The sequence below is a fragment of the Haemaphysalis longicornis genome, unplaced genomic scaffold, assembly GCF_048455015.1.
Source record: "Haemaphysalis longicornis isolate Haplotype H1 unplaced genomic scaffold, Haemaphysalis longicornis Haplotype H1 scaffold_12, whole genome shotgun sequence".
NCBI classification, from domain to species: Eukaryota; Metazoa; Arthropoda; class Arachnida; order Ixodida; family Ixodidae; genus Haemaphysalis; species Haemaphysalis longicornis.
The window spans coordinates 71,775,518-71,794,244 of record NW_027526225.1 but is presented as its reverse complement, the minus strand read 5'-3'; the positions used below and the strand labels follow the sequence as shown (position 1 = coordinate 71,794,244).

General features: G+C 51.4%; 1 long non-coding RNA gene across 1 annotated transcript in view; it reads right to left on the bottom strand.

Annotated features, from left to right (window-relative positions):
• The window catches only part of LOC144162016 (uncharacterized), an 82,059-nt gene that overhangs the window by 31,433 nt on the left and 31,899 nt on the right, over positions 1–18,727 (bottom strand). The window contains exon 2 of the long non-coding RNA XR_013320571.1: positions 16,853–17,004. This is a non-coding gene — a long non-coding RNA (uncharacterized LOC144162016). The remainder of the gene's footprint in view (positions 1–16,852; positions 17,005–18,727) is intronic.

Here is an 18,727-nt window from a genome sequence, read left to right as displayed (position 1 = left end):
ATGTCAGTGGCTAACAAACATGGGCGACGCCGACTTGAGGAACGACCTGTCCCGTTGTTTATTCATCAACAAACTCGACTCGAGGCCCCCACTAATATTGTGCTGGGCCTTGATGCTGCCTCGTCTGGGTCCGCGGCTCCATGGGTGAAGAGTGCGAAGGATCGTTCCGCACGGACCATACACCTGATACGCCGAATGGCGATGAAGGCTGGCGGGCCGCGCACCAGCGTTCCTCGCCTCCTTGTGCGGTCAGTGTTGCAACCCAGACTCATGTACCAGGCTCAATTCCACTATCTCACGATGAGGGACTGGGATCGCATCGAAGCCATCAACCGGGATGCCATGCGGGCCATTACTGGACTACCCCGAATGACCCCGATGCCAACTCTGCAGGGGGAGGCCCAACTCAACACGATTGATAAGCTGGTGCACCAACGCCGTTCTGCCCGTGCCTGTAAAGTCGCGATGATCGGTGCAGCCGCTGCGCTAGCCCGGTACATGGGGTACGTCGTTCGTACCACTGTGAAAGGATCAAACATTCCTCCGTGGCAGCGAGTACAGTTAATAGACAACAAACCAATCGGTGACCTCCGTCACACAGTTCCTCGATAGGCCATGGCCGAAGTTTCTCGCCTCATTAGCCCAGACACGGAAACGGCAATTTCCTATGTAGACACCAGCCTAAAAACGGCATGGTGCACACTGCACCCATCTGCCCCCAGCTACCAGAGGTGCGCCAATCTTGTTTTTATAAGGCTAATTCGTTGCCACCAGCGTATCTTGCTGAACTTGCAGCGGTACACGATAAGATCCAGGCAGGGCCATACTGTCGACTATTATTACGCACTGACTCTACGCAAGCCATCCGCGACATCCGCCGCTTAACACAAGCTACACTATTCGCGGATGCCAGTCACCACTTAGCACGAAGCACTATACTGCAGATCCGAGTAGAATGGGTACCCCGTTCAGCTGTACCCGGCAAAGGGAGGAAGACACGGCTAGACGCCCGCATACCTTGATGCAACTTTTACCACTTTTCCCCGAAGATCCAAGTGGAAACTTGGCACAACAGAAGGAAATTCTCCGGCACACCACGCGAGCCCTCATACCCCCCTTGAAGTTCAAGCCTCCCTGGTGACGTAACTGACCGAGAGGAGGTTGCGCTGCGGAGAATACGCGTTTGGATAGCCCTTACGCCGTCTGTGACTGCCTGTATCCCCATTTTAAAATAAAATAGAATAGAAAATTGTAATAGAATAATTTCATACTTTATTCCGAAACGTTTTATTTTAAAAGTAGAATTTTGTTTTCAACTTGGCAGATAAATGCAATAAATTATGTTAATAATTTTAGAAACTGCTGTGGCAATTATTCAAAGTTTCGTTTTGTTACTTTCTCTTGGCCATCGCAGTACCGCGGCCCATTCGACTCTACCTGCCCATTCTGCGACTCCGCTGTACAGAATGTGAATGTGCAGCATCTGCTGTGGACCTGCCCGGGACTGCATCAGATCCGATTACGGCACCTTCGTGAAACTGCCGGGCCACACTGGCCGCCCTCCCGATTTCCCGCCCTGCAGCGCTGGGTTCATGGACCATTTCATCGGCTACTTCTGGACTTTATACACCAAGCAAACTTGTCCGTGGATATGTGAATCATGCACCGTTATGCCGCAGGGCAAACTTTCGAATAAAAAAGCATCGCAGCGGCTCCGCCTTCCTATCCGCACCACAAACATGTGCTTCGACAGCCTGAGCTGTGACGATCGAATGCTTGCGTCTAATGTCAACGCGCGTACGTTGACGGCCCCCACACGGAAACGCTTACAGGCCCTCCGGTGGCCCCTTCTGACACAGTGACGGTCCCCAGGCCAAGGGCTGCCTCCTGCCGTTAAAGCAACACCCACGTTAAAGAGTGCCCACAAAGGACCTACGTCGGGGCGTGTGGCGGCAGCGACGACGCCGTCTCAGTAACTACAGGGCACAGCGACGCCCGCACCACCACCACCACACGAGACTACAGCCACGTATACGCCACGTGAGCGCCAGTGACCGGCATAGCCCCATCCCATAGGGAACCATAGTCGTAGGACATAATTATAGGATTGTTGCAAAGGACCTTGTAAACATTGTACGTACGACTGGGTTAGATGTGCATGTTTAGGCGTTTTTTAGTATGGACCCTTAAGTGCCGTTATTTTAGTCGCTTTTGGCTTTAATAGTATTTGTCTTGTATGGATTGTGAAGGGGATGTTGAGTTTCCCGCGGGAAGAAGTGGCGGGAAGCGCCATGCGCCTCGCGGCTCAACCACAGAAGAAGACGAAGAGGGCGGCAGCGGGGGCATGCGCGTGAGCACGCAATAAAGAAAGAAGAGAACGACCAGGAGGTGTTCGATCTGGTAACGCGGGTGTCGGTCTCTTCGCTGTCGCAACATTTCTGGTGCCGTAAAACCCGGGAGACGGCCGGCACGGAGAAGCTGCGCAGGCAGCGAGGCATCCTTCGTGGTTCTACCACCCGACTTCTGACCGTGGCCAGCGATATCCTGCGGGAGGACACTCAACCGTCATTGGGCGACCTCCAGGAAATTATCGACGGGCTTCGCTCTAAAGAGTCCGCGCTCGCTGAGATGGACAGCCAGATCGCCGACTCCCTTGACGGTGAGGCGTTTGATGAAGAAGTCGCGGGTGCTATAGATTAGCGTGAGAAGAGCGTCAACGCGATGAACAGGCTTCGTTTCGCCATGAACGCGCGCGCTACGGCTGGTGCTCCTGTCAGTGAAGGCCAGCTACAGAGGCTTGCGGGGACTAGCAACGAGTCCAGCAACGCCATCGGAGCTGCTCACACCGAGCTCATCAGCGAAAATACCGCCGCTCACGGTAGACCACGAGCACAGGGTCTGCGCGTGAATTTGCCAAAGCTTCAAATACCCGTCTTTGCCGGTGAGACCCGTGAATGGCAGGGCTTCTGGGAGCACTATGAGGCCACCATACACTCTCACCCCGATCTCGCCGACATTGAAAAGTTCCAGTATTTGAAGTCTTACCTGGCCGGCGCTGCAAAGCGAGCAGTCGAAGGTATACGCCTGACTGACGCAAATTATAAGATTACCGTCAAGGTGCTCACTGAGCGCTATGGCCGAAAGGATGTCCTCATCTATAACCACATAGACAGCCTGCTTTCCATCGAGCCAATCGAGTCATCGTCTCAAGTTTCACGTCTGCGAGGACTCTATGAGCAGATCCAATTCCGGACCGGCTGTTTGGATAGCCTTGGCCTGCCGTCTGCAGAGTACGCGGTTGTTCTACACCGGGTGCTGATGCGCTCATTGCCAGAGGATCTGGCAATTCTGTACCGCAAGCGCACGAAGACCGACATGGCCGGAGCGGACGCAGCAGCGGAATCACGAGAAAGCAAGTCAAGGCCATCCTGAAGTTCCTGCAAGTGGAGGTTGAAAGCAGAGAGGAGAGTCGAGTGTCACGCGAGAAACCCACTTCAAGGAGGTTGCCAGCTAACCGCAACGCAACACCGCCTCGAATACCATCCGCCCTAGCACTGGCAGCACGGTCCCCATCGCCAGGTGCCGATCCGTCCATGGCTTCGCAGACTAAGTGATCCCTCTGCGACGTTCCAGGACACGCGACACGTAGGTGCCAGGCCACACTGTCAGCGGAGGAAAAGCGCCGACGGCTGTCCAGGAAGCATTGCTGTTTCAAGTGTGGGAAAAGGGGCCACACTGCCCGTGATTGCCGAGCCGCAGCAGGGCTCAGGTGCGACCACTGCTCAGGACGCCATATTTCTACACTGTGCGGCATTTGGGGAAGAGCAGCAACGGGCATTCCACGACCACCTACTCCTATCGGAGCTGAAAACCGAGAGGTGGAAACACAACGATGAAGGCAGGTGACAACAGCTCCTGCAAGCAGCACGTCCTCGTCACCCGTATTGCTCCAAACCGCCACGGTGTGGGCGTCCGGAAACCGCGACCGCGTGCCGGTACGGATACTGCTTGATACCGGAAGCCAACGGTCCTTCGTCCGTCAAGACGTGTCGCAGCAACTGTCTCTACCCAGCACTGGAACTGAGGATCTGGCAGTGTTCACATTGGGCAAGTGCAACCGCCCACGCCAGTACAAATGCCGAAGGGTGAACATAACTCTCTGTGGCCGCTTTGAATCAAATGAGCTGACCCTCCAAGCTCTGGAAGTGCCAGAGGTCTGTACAGTGAGGGGCCCGGCCATAGAGAGCACCGTTATTGCAATGCTGCGTGACCGGAATTTACCCTTAGCCGACGATCCCCAAGACGATAAACCTCAGGACTCCGTGATAAGCGTGTTGATCGGCTCTGACAATTACTGGAGGGTTGTAACCGGACGTGTCGAGCGCTTCCCCGACACCCTGTGCGCCGTGGAAACAATATTCGGTTGGGTCGTTCAAGGAACCTACACTGACGTCTGCCATCGTCTGACACCACGTACCACCAGTGCAAATGCATTATTCCTGGCTTGTACTGACGATTGGCGCATGGAGTTCCGACCGGGAGACCCGTCGGAGATGTGGCGGTTGGACGCCATCGGTATAAGCGATGCAGGTGAGGAGCACGACGTCAACAAACACCCGGCGCTCCTACAGTTTAGTAGCGCAGTACACAAGAGCGAAGGTCGCTCCGTAGTACCGCTCATGATTAAGACACCTAGGCTCACGTCATCCATGAACCGAACTGTAGCCGAATGCAGGCTGAAAAGGCAGCTTCAGCGATTTGAACATCAGCCAGAACTGCTGCAGGAGTACGACGCCGCCATCAGCGAGTACTTCAAGGAAGGCCATGCTGAGAGAGTAGTACCGTCTGAAACCACCGGACAGACTGTCTACTACCTACCTCATCATGCGGTAGTCCGACGCGAAGCCGTGACTACCAAGGTCCGCGTCGTGTTTGATGCCTCATCGCATGAGTACCGGAAACCGTCTTTAAACGAAATGCTTGATAAGGGCTTCAAGCTTGGTCCTGATCTCCTACAGCTTCTCCTGCAGTTTAGGTGCAGCCCCATCGTTCTTACTGCGGATATCCGGAAGGCCTTTCTCCAGATAAGCATTCAACCGGAAGACAGAGAAGCGCTCCGTTTCTTGTGGATTGACCGATTACCGACCTGTGACCATACCGTCCCGACAATCGTCGTATGGCGTATGACCAGGGTTCCTTTCGGAGCGTCGTCTAGCCCGTTCTTGCTGTCAGCCACTCTGCAGCACCACCTGGAAACGTGGAAGACAACTCACCCGGACATTGCAGCTCGCCTGCAACGGTCATTCTACGTGGACGACTTAGTCATAGGCGCGTCTTCCGAAGAGGATGCATTGGAGATTTACCGGGAAGCAAATGCCATTATTACCGATGCAGGAATGGAGCTTCGAAAATGGTGCTCGAATTCGCCCTTGCTCTGCACCCGATTCTTGAACGACGGGCTCTCACTTGAGAACGTTACTGAGCCGAGCTCCAAATCCAAGGCACTTGGTTTGCTATGGGACCGCTCATCAGATGAGATCGTCATCACCACGCAAGGCGTTCTGTCGTACCTTTCCACCCAACCATCGACGAAGCGAACCGTTTTGCAAGCCTCAGCCAGGCTCTTCGATCCGTTGGGCTTCATCGCTCCGTTTCACGTGAGAGCTAGACGGCTGTTTCAACGGCTCTGGCGACAGGGAATCGCTTGGGACGAGTCTCTCCCACCAGACATCGAGGACTTGTGGACAAAATGGGTATCAGAGCTCCCGGTCCTATCCGCCCTGCGCATTCCACGTTGTTTGTTACTGGCATCGCAAGGTCATGACAGTGCGACGATACATTTGTTCGCTGATGCCAGCCCTCATGCATACGGCGTCGTCGCAGTGTTCGTACGTCAGCCAGTCGTCGATGGCAGCTTTACCGTTCGGCTACTTATGAGCAAGACTCGCATTGCACCACTGAAGACGGTTTCTCTACCGCGTTTAGAACTTCTGGCATGCCTTCTAGCTGCGAGGTTATGGCACTACATTCGTAAAATGCCAGAGTTCTCATCCTGTGTCGCCTATTTTTGGACTGACCCAACCGTAGCATTGCATTGGATTGCTGGCGACGAAAACCGCTTGGAGACCTTTGTGAGGAACCGTGTTCGTGAAATTCAGCAGTTGACCCAAGGTTTCATCTGGCGGCACTGTTCGAGTGTGGACAACCCGGCGGACCTTTTGACGCGCGGAGTACCAGCAGTAGTTCTAACACGAAAACCGACGTGGTGGACTGGACCTCTGTGGCTGGCGGAACCAGAACGCAACTGGCCTTCGACCTCTTGTGCTGCGATAGCAGTGAGTGAGCTGACCACCGAACTTGAGTCCGTGTGCCCAACCGCAATCTCGCAGCAATCTGCACGTCCACCCACTCCACTGCTGGACATCAAGAACTACGGCTCGCTCTCCAGACTCCTCAGAGTAACCGCCTGGATTTTGAGGTTTGTTTGCAATGCTACCCGAAGGTAACCAACCTTTTCTGGGCCACTGACGTCACTTGAACTAGATCAGGCGGAGCGGTATTGGCTCCAGCTGGTTCAGAAAACCGCCTTCCCATCCGAGATCGCCGCACGTAAAGCTGGCCAGCCGTTGCCATCATGCTCCAGCGTTCTGACCCTACGGCCAGATATTGGCCTGGATGGCTTGCTTAGAGTTGGAGGCCGCTTACAGGAACTTGATGGGTCAGAGGAAGTTAAGCATCCAATCCTTTTGCCAAGTGACCACGTGTTTACGCGACTCTTGGTAGCCGCGACACATGTCCGGCTTCTGCACGCCGGAGTTCAAGTTACGCTTCCTGACCTTCGATCAAAGTTTTGGATCTTAAAAGGAAGGCGAACCGTCAGGAAGGTGCTCCTGTCATGCTTACCGTGTCGCCGTCGACGTTTACTTCCCGCGTCTGTCCCGGTGGCACCGTTACCGAAAGACCGCATAGCAGAGACGTCACCGTTCGATGTCGTGGGAGTAGACTTCTGCGGACCCCTTTACTGCCGCTCTACGCAACAGTCTGTGAAGCTGTATATTGCCGTTTTCTCCTGTGCAGTGACGCGAGCAGTTCACTTAGAAATTACTTCAGACATGACGGCACAAGCATTCCTCCTCGCCTTTCGTCGTTTTACGTCCAGACGAGGCATCCCGTCTACAGTATATTCTGATAACGCCAAGGCATTTCGCAGCTGTTCAAAACAGTTGCGCTCGCTGCTCTCGGACGCTGTCCAGGACCATGCAAGTGCTCACCGCATCAACTGGAAATTCATCGCTGAACGAGCTCCGTGGTGGGGTGGCTTCTGGGAGCGCATCATCCGGACAGTCAAGGATGCGTTGAAGCGCTGCCTTGGACGAAGCAGCCTGAGTTACGAAGAGCTGATCACTGTACTGGCCGAGGTAGAAGCGATTGTCAACTGCCGCCCTCTAACACAACTCTGCGAGGATTGCGATGATGCAGTTGCGCTGACGCCATCGCACTTTTTAACCGGCAAGCGCACTGTGGGACTACCACCACGAACTGCCGACTGTTTCCCTAGCTCCACCGCGCATGACTTGCGACGAAGGGTGAACTACAGAGACGAGCTTCTGCGCCGACTATGGAAGCGTTGGAAGGAAGAATATTTGCTTCTTCTACGCTCCGCTCATCACTGCCCGCCTTCGTCATCATCCCGACTACGTGTTGGCGACTTGGTGATTGTCAAGGACGACAACGTGCCGGCGCTGCAATGGAAGCTCGGCAGAGTGGTTGAGGCGTTTACTGGTAGGGACGGCATCGACAGATACTTTACAGTCACCTTCCCAAATGGCCAACAAGTACGGCGGGCTGCTCAGCGGTTATACCCCTTGGAGGCGGGTGACCACTCCGCGGGCCCGGGAGGATGTTGAGTTTCCCGCGGGAAGCAGTGGCGGGAAGCGCCATGCGCCTCGCGGCTCAACCACAGAAGAAGACGAAGAGGGCGGCAGCGGGGGCATGCGCGTGAGCACGCAATAAAGAAAGAAGAGAACGACCAGGAGGTGTTCGATCTGGTAACGCGGGTGTCGGTCTCTTCACTGTCGCAACAGGGGGTCTAGCGCTGTTGTATTACATGTTATTTTGTTGGTAGTCTCTTTGGTGAGGTTTTTTGTGTAGAATTGATGGGCGCTTTCTACTAACTACTGGCTATCCGCTACTGGCGGTCTTCTCACCGTTTCTCTGAGCAGGTCGAGACATCACGCGACACGTCTGTCTGTCTGTCTGTCTGTCTGTCTGTCTGTCTGTCTGTCTGTCTGTCTGTCTGTCTGTCTGTCTGTCTGTCTGTCTGTCCGTCTGTCTGTCTGGCTGTCTGTTTGTCGCTTGAATTAGCCCGCAAAAAAACTTACAAGTCAGCTATTAGTGAACCTCCATGGGCAGCTAGTGATGCCTCGCCGTTAATAGAACTACAAGTGGGTAACCAAACTCCGTCTCGCAAGCTGTCGGCAGAAGGTTTGAGGCGGTGGTTTAGGCTACGAAGCGTGCTGTGGCGGTGTTCCTGCGCGGCGCCATGTAGTTTCCGCATTGTACCTTTTTTTTCTTTATTCCATTACCTAAATAAACATTCTTGATCTAATTGCGGTAATTTAACACTTACTAGGAATACCTCATTTTGGTTGTTTCAAGATCTCCGGCTTTAGTACGGCGACCTATCTCTAACTGGCTGCCTATGTAAAAAACATTATCCCATCTTCCCGAGGGGAACCCTGAGTAGGATGCGGAGCGTCGCGGGGTTCACCTACATTTCCCCCAAACCCAACAACTAACACAACGGAACGCAACGGAACCCCCGATGGGAATGTAGACGTTGTTGACGTTTACAAACGGCTTCCCGTTCTCGAAGGTTCGGTTCCGCTGCTCGCTTCGTACGTTTGCGTTCCACTTCACGTTGTCGAAGTTCCGGTACCACCGCTCGACGTTCTCGAACCGACGCTTCTTGACGTTGCCGAAGCTCAGGATCCGCTGCTCGACGTTGACGCTTCGAAGCTGCTTCGCGCTGACGAAGTTCAGGGTCCGCCGCTCGCTTCAAGCTTTTGCGTTCAGCGTCGCGTGCCCTTCGCTTCGCAGCTTTCTCTTGAGTGGACTTAACGTTGCTATTAGTGTTTGGGCTGATGCTGACGCGTGCTTGCGTCAGCCCACTCACTGACGGGACTGTTGCTTTCATCACACTTCATCGGAAGCATCAACGGTGTCAACCGAAGCAAGCGCTGCACGGAACGCGCGCAGCCCTCTACCCGCTTTATATTCACACTTGAAGGAGAGGAGACGAGAGGAGGAGAGTAGCGCATGCGCCGCGAGAGCAGAAGCGAGAACACAGGAGAAGCGCAAGCAGGTGGTAGGAGAGAAGTGGAGAGAGTAACGCGCAGCTGTTGGAGAGCGGGAAGGAGGAGAGTTGCGCATGCGTAGTGTGAGTGAGGTCGCCGACGCCGCGGGACATACCCCCGAGCAAGAGATGCTCCGCATCTAAAAGATCCTAGCGCGGGACATTGTTACCCTAAGCGCAAAGTGCTACCGCGGCACTATTTTTGTGAGGAGGAAAGACAAATTATAGTACTAAAGCAAACAGCCCGAAAATAACTAACTCTAAGGCCCACTTGTGAGCGCTACATTACAACAGTGCGCACAACAATATCTGATTAAGGGATGCAAGCCAGCATGAAAAATGAGTATAAGGCGTTACCCGCAGAGCCATGGGTCGGAAAAGTGCCACATCGGCCGAGTTCCCTATACAGATGCTGCTGTACTGCCGCGCGTGTGCCCGCTGCAGACAAGGTTGAACCTAAATATAAAGCATTTCATACTGTCGAGATATAAAATAGAAAGCCAAATTAGGGCATGGAATGTTTAATTTGGAAGAATGGTCGGATCGATGTTGTAATTTGTCATTTCAACCGGGAGTATAACTGCTCAGTTCTTTTACTAATGCATAGTTCATCATCCTTTTTTTATTTTTCAGTAATCTGCACAAAGGTGCCCGCTATCTATGGTAAAGAGATTTCGTCACCAAGAAAGAAAGTCCAGGATACTTGCTTACCAGCAGCATGCAAACAACATAAATTTACGGCGCGTCGCCTAATATACACCCGCGGAGGAGTGTTTCTAAACGCTTCGCTGCACAGAGCACCCATGTGACATCTGAGATCACTGCGCGCGCTATTCTTTTGAGCGCCTGCGAATGCGAGCGCAAAGTTCGGGCTCAGTGGCCTCGATGTGGAGTACTCAGTACTGGCGCTGATGGCATGGGTTCGAACCCCAGCAGGTCTATTTCTGCATTTTTTTTTCATTGCCGATTCTTTTTCTCAATTATATATTTTTTTAGAACTCAAACTTCCGCATTGTTTTTGTTAATAAAGATGATCTGGGACGTTTTAGGTCGCTTTAGGTTTGGGGGGCAGACAATGACCACGTTAAATTACCGTTCTCCATCGCGCGAATAGAGAAGTCACGTAGGTGCTCTGTGCAGCGAAGCGTTCGGAGATACGCCGCCCGACGGCAAAATAGGCCGAGGAACGTGAGTGCGTGGTAAAATGCAATGCCGCGACATCTGACATTGCGCTTCTGGTGTCGAGACACCGCTGTGCGCGTGCGCGTCCAACCCCGGTATACTAACTCCGCCTTTTCTTCCGCTTCGAGTGGAAAAGCTGATCGCATTGAGCGCTTGGCGCGAGGGGGAAATCTTTATGTTAAACACGTCTCGCTGGCACACGCTTCGCCGGCGAACGGCGAGGGTGAAGCCTGCTTTACTCTATCTTCCTTGCTCTGATAAAGGACGCATGGCAACGAGATTTTACTACCTCAGTTTTAAGGGCGATGGCATTTGTTTCGCTGTCTAAACGAGAAACGTTGGTCTGTGTCTGGGTTAATCAATTCAACGTGTATTGTAACCTATTACTATTTTTGTTCTTTTTTGGCAAACCTATGACCGCGCCGATCTCTGTTCGTTTTTTTTTTCTCATCAATACACGCTTTAGAACTTGTGCAAGTTGTGGCCTTATCACACCTTATTGAAATAATCTGGTTTTTCCTCATTTTTTTTCCTGTGGGGGTGCTCATTTTTACTTACTAACCAACTGCATTTTTCGGCAATAAATGCAAACACACGATGGGATATATGTGGCACGAGATCGTCACCGAGGCGCGCAAGACCTTTTATCTGTTGGATCAGGGCAGAGCGAGTCAGGCACACTTCACCGCCACCCACCGCGGTGTCACAGTGGCTAGGGCGTTGTGCTGCTGAACACGAGGACGTGGGTTCGACTGCCAGCCGCGGCGGCCGCGTTTCTGATGGAGGCGAAAAGCAAAAACTCCCGTGTGTACGAGATTTCGGCGCACGTTAAAGGTCCCCAGGTGGACAAAAGTAATATCATCGCCTGCGTTGCGTCGGCGCGTTAAACCCTACAATCAATCAATCACACTTCACCCCCGAATCGTGTGCGAGCGAGCCATGTTGGCGAAGTAACCTCTACAGGTACAGGTGCCGTCATAAGTAATTGGAGCACGGGAGCTGTGGCCGAACTGTATCGGAGCGCCGTGTAGCTTGCACCGGCGGTAAATGAAAGGACGAGAACACGCATGCGCGCCTGCCGACGGCGATAGCCCACCTATGCATGTCAAAACACTTCTTTTAACCTGGTTTCAAGCATTTCTCGCAGCATACTGGTCTCGGCGATGGCGCTGATAGCGTACACACGTAAAAATATTTGAACTAAAAACTCACTACGAATTCCTGGGACAGCGCGCCGCTTCTCCGGCAGCTGGAAGTGCGCCAGAGACGCTGCCAGAATCGTCTCTGCTATCAGCGCCGTCACCGAGAGCGCTGTGCTGCGAGCAATGCTCGAAGCAAAATTTAAAAAGTGGGTTTAGAGGTATAGATGGGCTATCGCCGTCGGCAGGCGCGCATGCGTGTGTTCTCGTCCTTTCATTTACTGCCGGTACAGCTACACGGCGCTCCGATACAGTTCAGCCACAGCTCCCGTCCTCCAATCACTTATGATGGCACTATGGCGCCTGTACGTCCTCACTTGCGGCACCGCGCGCGCGCAGCGCCGCGCCCGCAGAAACGCCGCCGCTTTTTGAAGGCCACACTACTGGGAGCGCGTACGCGCAAAAGCGGAGGCGGTGCAAACCGGTCCTCGCCCTCTCTGACGAGGGAGCAGGTATACTCGGTGACAACTTAAAGGGACCCTGCAACACTTGCTATCGACTACTAGTAATGTATTTTGGGATAAAGTCTATTGTCCCAGAAATCTCCTCCCGCAAGAATTATGAAAATCCGTTCACAATTAACGAAACTACGCGCGATGAGAAATCGCGCATAATCGTTCCCTCTCAACTCGACCGCGGGCAACGCGACGAAAGCTGCGCGCTCTCTCCCGGAGAGGGGGGTGGCTCGCGGCGTTCTCTTCGGCGGCCTTCGATATATCCCATGCCGGGTAGTTTTCTCCTTTTCTCCGCAACGCGGAGCGGCCTATTTCCGGTCTGGTGCCACAAAAAAGCAGGCATGGGTGCCTTCTCGCAAGTGCGCGCTCGGGCTGGTAGGGCGTTTTTGAAGCAATAAACGTTTGTAGTCGGGTGGTCCCGCTGAAAGGGAAGTATTGAGCTCATCACTCAAACTCCGCGCGCATTCAAAACACAAAAGAAACGGCAAAACTGTGCCTACAGGTTCAGGCATAGAAGAGGTTCGTACACAGCGATGACGACGACGGAAATGGGAGAATCTACCCGCGAAGTTGACCAGTGACAGCCGATCGGGCAGCCATGGCCTATGTGACGTCCCTCGGGCCATGCATAATGAGGACAACTGAAGAAAGAGCGGTTTGTTTTTCCGCGTCTTTCACATCGATTTTCGCGCTCACCGCTTCACGTGCACGTGTAATATTTGGCTCAGTTATTCCTGGCAGTGTAATCTAAACGTCGCGCAGGTTTACTTGCACTGTTCAAATAGTGTTGCAGGGTCCCTTTAAAGGAGCCATGAAGAGAAAATGCAAGTTGGTATTATTCGAAAGATTTCGTGTTTTATAGTGCCCCAGCGCTTGTCCGGATACAAACGATGCTTTATTCACTGTAAATTAAACAATTTAAGTTAAAATTTTGATTTTGCCGCTAAATCGTTTGTCTTCGGGGTCTGCAATGACATCACAGGAACCGACCGCTCTGCAGCCTAGAGTACCTTCATTCACGCATCCGCCGTACAGGGTAGAGACACGTATACGCTGGCGCCGCCATTTTCGGTTGCTCGCTCGCCGCCGAAGCAAGTCATTGTGTCAAAACCGCGCTAAAATTATCGCCGCAACGCGGTTTACAGAAGAAGTTTGAATTATATTGTCTGTTTCGCGTTGCTAGGTCTCGTGGGAAACGAAAAGAATAACGCGTTGAGCCCGTTGGCCCAATTGCGGCGGCACGGGACCGTTCAAAGGTTGTCTCCACCCTGTACAGCGGTGTTTGTTTGTTCCCGCGTTTCTTTACGTTCCATAACCTAGATGGCGCCAACATACCGTGGTAAGCGTTTGATTTGTTTTTGCCCGCATTTAAACCTGGCTTGTTTTTGTTCTGGGAGAAAATATTCGTTCCCTGAAACAGTGCTCGCTCGACAAATGGGGTCACGTAAGACACCGTTGCTTGCGTCAATCGGCCAGTGTCGTCTGAGACAACCCCAAGCCCCGTAGTGCTGTGCAGCTAAACCAAGCATGCTGTGCGCAGTACGAACAGCAGAACGCATCAGTACTTCTATGTTTATATGTGCTTTCGTAACTTCCACTGTTTGTCCCATCATTCTTATTGCTTTGTAAAGAATGTGCCCTTAATTTAGGCGCAAATCGCTCGTTCGTCTAGTTTGTATGCTCTACCTAATTTGCGTCTGCTTCTGCCAGCCTCCGCCAATCGCAGAGCTTAGCTCATGTGACATCATAAGTTCTGTTGCGGAAATGAGCTGGTGGGTCGCATGACCGTTCCCGTTTTTCCTAATTATGTAGCTTATTTGAGCGAAGTTTACGTTAAAAGTGGTGTCAGTATGATTTTAACGAGACAATGTTTTGAATGAACCAAACTTGTGTTCTCTTCATGGCTCCTTTAAGAACGGCACTGATGATGATGATGATGATTTCTATTGGTTTCCCCTTTGTATCGGGGTGATGACATGTCATCTTACCAAAAAAGACTAATATACCTATGTTTTACACTTTTGGTTCAATACTAGCGCTGCTTAGGGCAGGCACAAAAAGCTTATTAGGCACAAAATACTTTTTTTTTTCTGTTACAAGTGGTAACTGTCCTAGGCAATATACCCCTCTCTGCTTTTCGTCCACCAGCATTCTAATCTTCTTTTCGTCCCCTCGACAGCCTTGAAGTTCACTTCCTCTGTGATACCTTTAAATCCTAGGGCTTCTGACAGCCCAATATTCCCTTCATGTAGATTTGGATGGATACCCTCACATTCTAGCACGATGTGCCGCATAGTTTCTGTTTCTTTTCCGCAGACCACGCATACCCCATCATTTTGTGAATACTTCCCCACAAAACTCTTAGTTCGCAGGCAACCTGCTCTAGCCTCAAAAAGCAAAGCACTGCCCTGGGAATTATCGTAGAAATTTTCCTTTCTGATGTTCATCTTCTCAGCCCTGTACATCTCTAACGACGTTTTGGCTTCCATTTTTTCCCTCCATTTATTCGTTTCAATCTGCCTTGCCTCTTTTTTGGTTACCTTGGTTGTTTTGGATTCCCCACTGTTCTTTCCGTATTTCATCGTTAGCCTTCTAGTCTTTCTTAACCACTGCGTGTCCACGCTTTTCAAGTATAGGTACCTAAAAACCTTAGCTGCCCACCTTCGTTGATCCATTGCCCTCAACCTCATCTCAAAGCATATTTTACTCTGAGCTTCTCTAACTTCAAACGACGCCCAGCCCATATCTCCCTGAACTGCTTCGTTAGTTGTTTTTCCATGCGCGCCTAAGGCCAGACGTCCTACCGTTCTCTGGTTTACTTCAAGGCGTGATAGAACGTCTGATTTTAAGCAGAGTACAGCATTCGCAAACGTGAGACCCGGAACCATTACTCCTTTCCACATTCCTCTTACTACTTCATATTTGTTATACCCCCACAGAGCTCTATGCTTCATTATAGCTGCGTTTCGCTTTCCCTTAACCTTAAGTTGCTCCTCGTGAGTACTTAAGTAGCTATCCCCTTCGTTTATCCACACTCCCAAATATTTATATTCCTTGACTCTAGGTAATTCGCCTTGCTGGATAGACACTACGTCTGTGGTAGCGTCATTGAAAACCATTATTCCTGATTTTTCTGCACTGAAATTTAATCCGAGGTCAGTGGCTTCCTGGCCGCAAATATTTATTAGCCGCTGTATATCGGTTTGGTTATCAGCTAAAAGAACAATGTCGTCTGCGTATAACATTCCCGGAATATGCTGTTGTACCACTTCGCCTTGCAGCATATGGGTTAGGCTAAACCCTACTTGACTTTCTTCCAGTTTCTTTTCTAACCCTGCCATGTAAAGCATGAACAGTATTGGGCTCAAAGGGCATCCCTGTTTCAGTCCCCGATGGATGTTGACCTGCCATCCGGAAGTTGCCGGAAGTTGCCGCTGTGCCTTATCACCGTAGCCGGATGTTTCTCCGCGCGGCGCAAGTAGGGCGTTACTGGGAATATTTTGAACATGGCGTAAGCCGTTCCCGTGATTTTTTGGACTTGACATGCTTATAAACGACTCCAGTGACGACAAACAAACTGCGTGAGACAAGGCAGACGATATCACGCATCCATAGCAAACCCCTTTCAAAACGCGCGCGCACTGACGTCACGGGTCCGGCGCTTTGGCGGAGTGATACACTACATGAGGTGGTGCCGTTCTTGAGTTGTAACCGAGTGTAAGAACGTATCTGCCCGCACGCCGGCTCCTCGCGCCGGCCAAGCTCCCCGAGGAGAGCACTGACCTCGCAGCTCACGTGACGCGGGCGCTGATTGGTTCGTTGAGTTTGGCGCAAAGCTTCCTGCCGCAAGAATGGGTCCAAGACCTATCCGTGCGCGGCAGAGGAATCTTGCCACAAAAGGGGGTTTTGCGGCGCGCGCACGGCGCCGCAGGTGAGGACGTACCTTACGGCCAAACGCTTTTAATGAGATCAGCTTGGCTGCTCCATAGAGTTTCATACTAGGTAGAGTGGAATCTGTCGCTGCAGTCGCGGTCCGTCGTGCGCGGCGCCATTGCCGCTAGCGACGTTCCTCGCCTACTTGGCTTAGCTAACCACATGGCTTGATTTTTCTCTCAAAGCCAAAATCAACAAAAAAGGGGAAAATTTATTTCTTCATCATGCATGAAGCTTCTGCATAATCACTGACAAATTCAAATTTTTCAAGGTTCAATTTTATAATAACAAAACAAATTTCATGAACCTTCTACAGTAATATTGTTGCTTTTTTGGAGTCAGAGCCAACTTTTCCGCCTGTTTATGAGCCATGCCAAGGACAAGTGGAACGTGCCTGCCCGGTGCATGACGGAACGCTTGCCGAAACGCGGCTCCCCTAGACAGTGGCGCCAGATTTCCCTCTAGTGTATATTAGTATGAAACTCTATAGGCTGCTCGAAGTGAAAGAAAATACAAGGCACAGAGAGTGGTTGGATGCGCACGCGCACGTGGATGTCTCGACACCAGAAGAGCAACGTCCGAGGCCGCGGCAAGGTGTTTTGCCACGCGCTCGCATGCCCCGGCCTATTTTGCTGCCGGCTGCACAGTGGGCTTCATGCGCTGTACATATTTTTGCAGTCTATGCTGGGTATAATTCTGAATGCATGATCAAAGGCTGTGCTACTTACGTTCTGTTGTTTATCACAACGTACACGGTGAAGTTGACCTGCAATTCTGAGATTTTATCGGTCACCATCCTCGTGCAGTTTCCGGGTACCTTTTTTTTGTCCATTTCGCCATTGAGCCCGTAAAACCACCGTTTCGCACTCGTGTTGAAATCCTGAAAGCATATAATTTCCAACGGTCAGCAAGCACATTTAGGCTCGTTGTTTCAATGCCGATATATACACATCCGGCCACTTTTCATAGTGTCTCGGCGCTGTTGATTGGCGGGTGGGTCAGCCCCTTGAAAAATGAAGTAAGCTCCCACTAAAGCGTAAGACTTGAAGGTAACTAAGCTGTACGCAACCTGCACGACCATCACGAAGGTTTAGGTCCATGATTACAGTCCATTTGCTTCTTCTTCGCTGACGCAACGACCTTTACTACGCAATTGTAGCTTACAAGAGTCAGCTTCTTTCATTTTTTGTGGCAGTGATAATCTTTGGAAATCCCTTTTTATGGGCGTACGCTACTACGGGTCTTTTTAATTTGATTGTAAGATTTAACACGCCGACGCAACCCGGGCGCTGAGGCGCGCCGTAGTGGAGGGCTCCGGATTAATTTTGACCACCTGGTGATCTTTAACGTGCGCCGAAATCTCGTACACATGGGCATTTTTTTATTTTTGCCTCCATCAGAAAAGCGGCCGCCATGGCCGGCAGTCGAACCCGTGATCTCATGCTCAGCAGCCTTAGCCATTCAGCCACCGTGGCGGGTACGGGTCTTTCCCGTTCCCAGCAATTTTTTCCACAATTACGACGAACGCTCTAGTCTTTTTAGTTCCCAGCAAGTGTTGCCATTATTACGGCGAGCGCTGGAGATCTTTTTTCGGCCAATCGTGGGCCATCTCCTTGAGTGGGAATTCTGGCTTGACAAACGTGCGCCGGGAACGCTGGCCGGTCCCTGCGGGCCACGCACACATGAGCGCTTTTTGTTTTTTACATGCTAGGCGGCCACCGAGAGGCAAGCGCTCACGTGAGCTCGGCATTTTTTTTGTATTTTTGACTGCGGACACGAAAAATTACAATTTGCTAAACAGCTTCGCTGTTAAAATATCGTAAATAGCAGCCAAATGAGCGATAGTAGTTTTATGTAAAGAACGAACACGGCAATATGATAGTTGTTAGCTAAGCTTTTCCAAGGGCGATGCAATCCGTTTGGTTAGTGGCCGGAATGCTCGCTGAAGTTTATACTCGTAATTAGCAGTTATCGTGCCTTCCTTTTCTCTTCCCTAGCTTCTATTTACTGAGTTAAGTGATAGCCTGGTACAGGTTGTGAAAAGGATACACTCTTCTTAACGTTAGATAAAAACTGGTTCGCTGAGGCCTGCTATTGATTATTTAATTTTTAAGTTGCCTATTTTCACAGCGAAGCTCTTTTAACAACGAAACTCTTTCTATGGACTTCCCATCCTTGCACCGGAAGTCATAGTAGTTTGGATTTATCCAGTAATACCATGCTGGTAACCCTATTACTGTTTTATTTATGAAGTTATGTTGGATTCTTGGTACAATGGCTAGGTTGATGCTTTCACGGTGAAGGTTGAAGTTCCCGGGGAAAGGGCGCCTCCTCAGGGTTCTGAGAGCACCGGAAGCAAAGGGAACACCAGTCGCCAGTACGGCCTTGACAGGTCATAGTCATGCAGAAAGAGAGAGAGAGAGAGAGAGAGAGAGAGAGAGAGAGAGAGAGAGAGAGAGAGAGAGAGAGAGAGAGAGAAATATTCGTCAACTTTTTTTGTGTGAGTGTGTGTGTGGTGGGGGGGGGGGTCAACTTTTAAGTCGAGCCTTGACTTTCGCTCCCATATATAGGTGATATGAAGACTAACAAAACGAAAGTTACCC